General features: G+C 41.8%; 1 protein-coding gene across 1 annotated transcript in view; it reads left to right on the top strand.

Moving 5' to 3' along the window:
* The first annotated feature begins 1,040 nt into the window (after nt 1–1,040).
* Brdt (bromodomain testis associated) overlaps nt 1,041–8,992 on the top strand; it is a 55,020-nt gene continuing 47,068 nt past the window's right edge. The window contains exon 1 of the mRNA XM_023720301.1: nt 1,041–1,106. The gene's annotated coding sequence lies outside the window, so the exon portion shown is untranslated. The remainder of the gene's footprint in view (nt 1,107–8,992) is intronic.

Here is an 8,992-nt window from a genome sequence, read left to right as displayed (position 1 = left end):
TTGAACTCCTTAAGGTCCCACCCACCCTTGTGAGTGCTGGGATTACAGGCGTGTGCCACCATGCCTGGTTTATGCTAACACTTGAAGTTTCTATCAGAAGGGAGCTTCTAAATCAAAGTCCAAAATAACTGTCTGCCCACTGCTGTTGTGAAACACCTCATTTAAAACTCATGGAGAAGGGCTGGCCGTATAGCTCAGCGGACTAAGCACTTGCTTAGGTAAATGCACGGGCCAGAGTTTCGATCCCTGGCAATTTACTCCGAGCCTGCGCAGGCCCCGCCCCCACCCCGGGTTCTGCTGAGCCAGGGATGGAGTCCGGGCATGGTGGTGCATGCCCGTAATCCTAGCACTAGGGAGGCACAAATCAGGAGGATCACTCCGAGTGTGAGCTGCGTTGAGACCCTGCACACACACACACACACACACACCCTCAATGAGATCGCTTCCAGCCTTATTAAGCATCACTATGTGTAAGAGAAAGGGGCTGCACGGAGGGCCGCAGAAAAGAATGAAAAACGATGGTAGCGCCACAATCCAAAACTGGGGAACAACCAAGATAACACTAAATACCTGTAATCTCAGCACTCGGGAGGTTGAGGCAGGGAGATCTTTCCGAGTTCAAGGCCAGCCTGACAGCTGCACAGTTACCTCAAGGCCTGCCTGAACGGCATAGTGAGACCCTGCCTCAAAAATGACCAAAAAACAAACAAACAAAACACTATAAGGCTATTGCGTGGAAAAGGTGCTTTAATAGCAACCCCCTGAAGGGCACCCTGCTCCCAAACCCACAATTTTCCACAGCAGCGCTGGCATTCAGTAATCCCACTCCCTAATCCAGTACGGAGGCCGGGGCTGCCAAACTCACACTGCCCGCGGAGCTTGCCGGTGGGCGTGGTCACGTGGTAGGGATGGACCAATCAGCAGCCCGTCCGCCTGTGGATTTTTGTATAAAAGTCCTAGGCGCAGCCCACAGGCCAGCCAGCACCGGCCATTTGGATGAGAGCAAGTGGCGATCGACGGACGTCGGGCGAACCGAACCGCTGCCCTGTACTGCTTCGTCTTGTACTAACAGAGCGAACAATCAGAAAAGGCCCTTTTCCTAAAAGGTAATAGAGACTCTACGAAAGGCTCCCTACTAACTGCTCATCTGGGGGTGGGGGGTCTTTGGGAAGAGTAACCGTTTTTTCCCCTCTCTCCCCTCCCCCAGTAACAGTGGGGGAGGCAGTTAGGGGAAGCCACTGAGGTGCACACCTTAAGCCCGGGTGAGCTGCAAATTGCTTTTCTTTGACTTTACCAACTGTTATCCTGGGGACTGATCTTCACCCCTTCCTTGCCCCCCCCCAACTCCCTATGCTTGTTTTTCTGCAAGTGTTGGGAATTGGAGCGGGAAGGAGGAGGTTGGGGCGTTGTCCATGAAGTTGAACGGTTGGACTGGTAGCTCTTAGGTCTTGGTCATGGCAGAAGGTATAGAGTTTAACTGACATCTGTATTTAGTCTGTGTTGACATTTGGAAAGGGGGAGCCTGTTCTTGATTGATTGATTGATTGATTGATTCATTCATTCATTCTTTCATTCATTCAACTACCTTTATTAAATCTTTGAACATGAAAAAAACCCTGCTAGGATCTGCAGAATCAGAGGTAGGTCTGACCTCAAGGCGCTGGCATTTGAGTGAAACGCTGGTAGAGGAATGTTTCAGACTGTGCAGGCCAGTGTGCAGAGTAGGGTGGCACAATGAAGAATTGTGAATTGTTGAGTGGCTGAGCCGATGTCAGCTTGGGTGGAATAGCAAAGGGTAAGCCAGGCAAGATGCACCAGGGAGCACGCTATAAAGAGTGCTAAAGCAAAGGACCAGATGGCAGAGTGGTCTCCTTCCTTTTTTGTTTTTGTTTTTTTGAGTTGGCTTGCTATGTTGCTATGCATAGCTCAGGCTGCTTTAGAGCCATGTTGCCAGGTTGGCCTCCAACACAACAGTGATCCTCCCAGTTCCCCAGTCCTGGGATTACAGATGTGTGCTACCACACCCAGTTTGAAGAGTGATCCTAAGCAAGTTATAAATCGGAACATCACCATTACATTAATTCATGTGAGAAGTGACAAATGGTTGAACAAAAGCAGTGGTTTAAGAGACAGGGAATAGCATGTTTAATATCTAGAATATATAATTTTACATTTAGCAGTCATTTGTTTGTATAAAGGTATTTGTTATGTTGAGGTGGCTGAGATTTGCATAAGGAAATAGGTCAATTTATTTTGGGGAAGAATTGGGGTCTTGCTATGTAGTTCATGCTGGCCTTGTTACCTAGGCTGTCCTTGAACTCACGGTGGTCCTCTTGCCTCAACCTTCTAAGTCCTAAGAAGAACACTGCAGGTGTTCATCACCACATCTAGCTGTTTTATAAATATTCAATAAGTTAACAAATAGAATTTAGAAAATGGTATCCTGGAGACCAGAGTAGAATTTTAAGAGAGTCACAATACTAGTCAAGTAACATGTTACTGAAAGGCCAAGTAAGATTCAGAAAGAATCCATTGGATGTGATACCTAAACATGGTAAGTGCTAAACTAGTTTGTAAGAAGCTTTAGTGGACTAGTGAAGAAAAGCCAAGGGTGAAGTGAGGAGTAAAGACAAAATAGTGGATGGAGCCGCCAATGGCCTGTAGAACAGCATGCCTAAATTTTACTGTGACTACTGTGATATGTACCTACCCATGACTCTCCATCTGTGAGAAAGACACTGCAGTGGTAGGAAACAAAGAGAATGTGAAAGACTACTACCAGAAATGGATGGAAGAGCAAGCTCAGAGCCTGATTGACAAGACAACTGCTGTATTTCAACAAGGAAAGACACCTCCTACTCCATTCTCCACTCCTCCCCCAGCAGGGGCTATGGTCCCACCTCCACCCAGTCTCCTGGGTCCTCCTTGCCCTGGTATGATGCCAGCACCTTATATGGGAGGCCCTCGCATGATGCCAATGATGGGCCCCCTCCTCGCAGGATGATGCCAATGGGACCTGCTCCTGGAATGAGGCCACACATGGGCGGCCACATGCCGATGGTCCCTGGGCCTCCAAAGATGCAACTGCTGGCTTGGCCCATGATGGTGCCCACTTGGCTAGGAATGACTCGGCCAGACAGATAAAGTGGAGGGGCAGCCTCTCTGTATCAGTTTTATATTACCTATTCTGCTTCACCAAGGGATCATGGTGCTGTAACATTAGGTGTTTTCTAACAGCATGAATGACAGGAAGACTTGCTCCCCCTTCCTATCAAAGAATAGTTTTGAAAGGAGAAGTACGATAAACAAAAGTGCAGAAAGTACAGTTTCATTTGTATTGTGAAATGTGAAAATAAACTCATCAACTCTTTTAGTTAAAAAGTAAATAAATAAAAATAAAGACAAAATAGCTTTGGTAGATGCCTGGTATGAGATACTTAGAGATTTAGGCTACATGCAGATGATAGATTAAGGAAAAAATTTAAGATTTGGTGTAAAGAGGATATTTTAATCCTGATTATACAGAGATATTAATGACATTGTACAGGCTGTAGTCGTCTGAGGTTGGATTTTTAAGGAATTGAGAAAGTGTATAGAGTGAAGCCAGTATACACATACTGAAATGAGCACAGGAATTGTGTGTGTGGTGCTGCATACCTGTCATCCTGCCTACTTGGGAGGCTGAGTAAAATGATGGGAAGCTCAACTTGGGCAACAGGGGTATTTAGCAGGACTACTTCAAAATTTAAAAAAATAAATTGTAGAAGTAGCTAGAATACTCTACTTGTGATTTAATCTCTGGTACCTTTTTTTTTTTTTAAAGTTGAAGATAGAGAAAAGATACAGCAAAGACCTCCAGGAGTGGGTAAAGAAGTAAAAATAGTCAATAAACACTTTTTTTAAAATTAATTTTATTGAGAGAGAAATAGCAGTGAGACAGTTTCAAAACAGGTTAGCAGGACAGTTACAATAATTAATACATTGCATATTGTTGTCTCGTAGTAGTTATTCAGAGTACAAGATGCAGACATGTTGTCTAAACACTGTCAGTACAAATCTTCTCATTGAACTAAGAGAAAGTAGCTGAATATCCTTTTTATATATGTATATATCTATATATATCTATATATATATATTTTTTAACTACAAAAAGATCCTTCATTTATAGCCCCCTTTTCTGTGTAGTTTTGTCAGAGATGGGAATATTTTTCCTTAGCCCTTCAAGATCAGTGAGGACTCAGGACATAAGAGAACTTGTACTATAACATCCTGTAACTCAGTGGTGTCCCAAATTTTCTGTTCAAGGAGGTTATGGAGCCACAGGGGAAAGTGATTGACAATGTAGAGTGTGCCTAAGGAGAGTCACCTAGAGAGAAAACATTCTCTCAGGCTTTCACAGAGAGCAAATTGGTCAAGCAATGACTGTGACTCAACCATATGGCTGGCACTGACAAAGGATCTACAAACTGTGGTACATGGTTTCAGGATAAATCCTAAGGGGGTTGGACTGACCTTGTCAGATACAAAAGTTACATTTCTTGTTATATAGGTCTTGCTTTAGCTTGGTCTTAACCATCCAACAGAAAAGCATAAAAACAAAGTGTAAAAAGTAAAGGCATATTAATATGCTGAGTTGTAAAAGGCTCAAGTCAACAACTTCTGACATAGTTCTGTGGATAACCCACTACTGTTATGGACTGTTGGACTATTTTGGATTATTTTGCTGAATTCACGCACCTACAATATTTGAACGGCAGTGGAATAAATACTTTTTAAAAATGCTCAACATCACTGGCAAATGCAAATCAAAACAACACTGAGATTCCATCTCACACCAGAAAGAATGACTATCATCAAGAAGTCAACCAATAACAAATGCCAGGAGGGTGCAGGAGAACAAAGAACTCATCCATTTTTGATGGAGTGTAAAGTGCTACAACCACTATGGAAAGCAATGTAGAGATTCCTCAAAAGATAAAACTAACAGTTCCATTTGATGCAACTGTGCCCATCTCAGTCTCTTCCTAAAAATCATACCACAGTAATATACCTATATTCATGTTTATAGCAGCACAATTTATAACAGATATATCTTGATAACAACCTATATGTCATCGAAACAGATGAATAGGTAAAGAAAATGTGAAATTTATATAAATGGATACAACTGGAGAGAATCCTGAGTGAAATAAATCAGACCTATGAGTTTAAATATTTCACTGTTTCTCTTGTATGAGAAATTTGAAGCATAAATAAGGAGCAAAATCAGGGAGACATTGGGAAGAACAAAGAATGTGTGTAAATGGGAACGGGAATGAGGCAGGGGGAGTAGAGGAGGAAAAGGAGGCTTGAAGATTTGGAGGGAAAAAATGGGGAGGAAAAATGGGAAATGCAAGGGAATCAAAGGTTGGAGGGAGGGGAGAGGACAAGAAAATTAGGATGTACTGTGTACGTGTACAGATCTTCGTAATGAATAGTTTGTAGGCTTTTTATATTGTCATTCTTCATTTAGTAATGTCCATTAAAGTTTCTTTTCATGGAGGTGATAGTTTTATTTTGTTTTTGTGCCCTGATTTTGGAACCTAGGGTCTCATGCATGCCAGACATATATTCAGCTGCTAAGCTACTGGTTTGCCTGGCTGCCTCAGCCTTCTGAATATGTTGGGAAATGGGTGTGCATCACCATGCCTGATGATAGTTCATTTCTTTTCAGTGCTAAACAATATTCCATCTCATAGATATAATACAGTTTAGTCATTTACCTATAGAAAGACATCTTGATTACTTCCAAGCTTTACCAATTATGAATATAGTAAACAACAGTGTTCAGGCTTTGTATGAGAAATGTCTTAGTTCCTGTTCTTGTTACTCAGACAAAATACCTGAAACTCAAAGTTAAAGAGGGAAGATTTAATTGGCTTATAATTTATAGAGGTTTTAGTCCGTAGTTGGTTGGTTCCAAGGGAGGGTGGCATGGCAAAAGAGAAACAAGCAACAGCCCTCTTTCTGTCTCTCATATCTTATGAAGGCCATCCATCCTTAGGGCAGGTAGTACTCACATTCTTAATCCTAGTATCTCATCCTTGACCCCACATATCCTAGATCCAGCCACCCCTGAGAAGTCCCATCTAGGATTGCATGAGGCTTTGGGGGAAGTTTTATTTAATTTGGTTGGTTGGTTGGTTTGCTTGTTAGTGTTCGTTTGAGACAGAGTCTTACTGTACAGTTAAGCCTAGCCTTAAATTCACTATGTAGCCCAGATGGGCTTCCAGCTCAAGATAATATTTTTGTCTCAGCCTTCCAAGTGCTGGGATTACAGGCAGTTGCCACCACCCCTGATTGGGAAGGTATTTTTTGGAAAAAATTAAGGCACTAGCTAGAAAATACTTATGCACTAAGATGCCAACAGTATTAATTCCAGATAATTAAGTGAGGAAAAGAAAAACAAAAGGCAAAACAGAATATTTTTCACTTTAAAATAGTTAAATGACAAATATATTTAATTAAAACATTTAATTGACAAATATGTATTCATGATTTGCAATTTGATTTCAAATATGTATGCATTATATAATAGGTTATCACTATCAAATTAACACATTCATTACCCCTTATACAGTAGATCCCCAGATCTTACAAGTGAAGGGTTATGTCCTTTTTGTTTTTGCAGAACCAGGGATTGAACTCAGGCCCTTGCGCTTGCCAGGGAAGTGCTTATTCCACTGAGCCATCTCCCTGGCCCAGTTGTGTCCTTTAATAGGCGTCTCCTCTTTTTCTCCTACCTCCCAGCCCCTGGCAACCAGCATTCTACTCCCTCTTTTTGTTGTTCGTTTGGATGTTTTGTGATTCTGAGTTCGAATGCAGGGCCATGTGCATGCTCAGCTTGTGCCCTATGACTGAGCTACATCCCCATCTTGGCTACTGTCTTTATGACTTGTCTAGATTCCACATATAAGTGAGGTCACATAGTATTTGTGTTTATGTGCCTGGCTTATTTAACTTAGCATATGTCCTGTGGGTTCATCTGTATTACTGACATTGTGGAGACTGGCTATTGTGAACCCACAGTGAAGAAGGTCTGCCAGCATCGCTTTGAGATACTGACTTCGCTTCATGTACACGCCATTCATTCATATGTATACATATAATCTCCAGAAATGAGATTGCTAGCTCATAGGGTAGTCGGTGTTTTGAAGGAGGCTCCATGTGTTTTCTGTAATAACATTTGCATCCCCTTCAACAGTGTAGATGGGTTTGTCTCCTTTTCTTCATACCTTCCAACAGTGCTATCTTGTCCTTTTGACAAGTCATCCTAACATGTGCGAAGTGATTGTTCTTTGTTATTTGCATATTTGGTGATTAGTATTGTGAGGTACCTTTTTATATACCTGTTTTTGTTCTGTATGTCTTCTTTGGAAAAATACCTGTTCAGGTCCTTTGCCCACTTTGTTTCTATTGTTTGAGTGCCATATACTTTGGATATTTAGCTTCTTATATATGACTTGCAAATATTTGCTTTCATTCTATAGGTCTCATTTGGTTGATTGCTTTCTTTGCTATAGGGAAACTTTTCAGTTTTATGTAGTGCCCTTTATTTATTTTTGTTTTTGTTTGTGCTTACGTCATCATTGTGTGTGTGTGTGTGTGTGTGTGTGTGTGTGGTGCTGAGGGTGAACTCAGGGCCTAGTGAATGCGAGGCAAGAGCTCCACTTTTGAGCCGTGCCCCCAGCCCCAGTGGTGTCATATTAATAATCATCACTAAAAACAAAATTAAAAAAAAATCATCATCACTAAGGCCAGTGTTAAGGATTTTTTTTCCTATTCAGAAGTTTATTCATTCCAGCGTAATTTAATTCATTTTGAATTTATATCTAAGTAATTCTTTTTTATTTTGTATTTTAGGGCAGGGTCTACAGGGTGTTCAGGGTCTCACTAGATTGGGCTCATAGTGATCCGCCTGTTTGTAGCCTCCCAAGCGCTGGGATTACAGGCATTCCCACCATGCCCAGTCTCAATTGCCCTCCCAGCGCACTCCGGGGTCGGGGCCGGCAGGGCAGGCCCGGGGATCGAGCCCCCAGCCCCTGCTTACAGGCACTTCAATCCACTGAACTATTTGGCCGGCCCCTAAGTCATTCATTTTGAGTTAATTTTTATTTATGGTATTTTAAAAAGTCCAATTTTACTTTTGTATATGGATTTCCTGTTTTCTCTAGCACCATTTACTGAAGAGACCTTCTTTTCCTTTTCCTCATTGTTTATTTTTGTCCAAGATTGTTCAGGTCATAACTGACCTTATGTGCATGGATTGATTTCTGGCTTCTCTATTCTGTTCCATTGGTCCTGTCCATTTTTAGGTCAACGATAAATAAATGATTGCCACTTTGCCTCCGTACAGATTTTAGGACTTTTTTCTTTTTTCTGCGTGAAGTGCCATGGAAAGTTTGATAGAGATTGCACTGAATTTGTGTATCACTTTGGTTAGTATGAATATGTTCACAGTATTAATTCATAGAGTCTGTGAGCATGGGTATCTTTGTGTTTTCTTCAGTTTATTTCATCAGCATCTTATAGATTTCAGTGTACAGATCCTTAAATTCTTTGGTTAAGTTTATTCCAAAGCATTTTACTTCACTGTGTTTTTTGCAGTGCTAAGGATCAAACACAAGGCCCCCCGGGTGCTAGCTAAGTGCTGTACCCGAGAGAAACCTCAGACCTCCTTTTCAGATGGCTTGGTTTTATGGATAGAAGTGGAACTGATTTTTTTATTATGTTGATTTTGCATCCTTTTAAAATTTTTTTAAAAATCTTTATTTATTTGTTTATTTATTTGGCACTGGGTATCCTATGCAGCTTGGACTCATAGTGATCCTCCTGACTCAGCCTCCCCAGTGCTGAGATGACAGGTGTGCACCACCACACCCGATTTCAGTGACCCACACAGCATGCCCGGGGTTCTGAGGCCAGCACAGCATGGGTACCAGGGATCACACCT

This window comes from Octodon degus, unplaced genomic scaffold (genome assembly GCF_000260255.1).
Source record: "Octodon degus isolate 3935 unplaced genomic scaffold, OctDeg1.0 scaffold00074, whole genome shotgun sequence".
NCBI classification, from domain to species: Eukaryota; Metazoa; Chordata; class Mammalia; order Rodentia; family Octodontidae; genus Octodon; species Octodon degus.
Note: the sequence above shows the minus strand (reverse complement) of the source record. Positions and strands in the feature narration are given on the sequence as shown.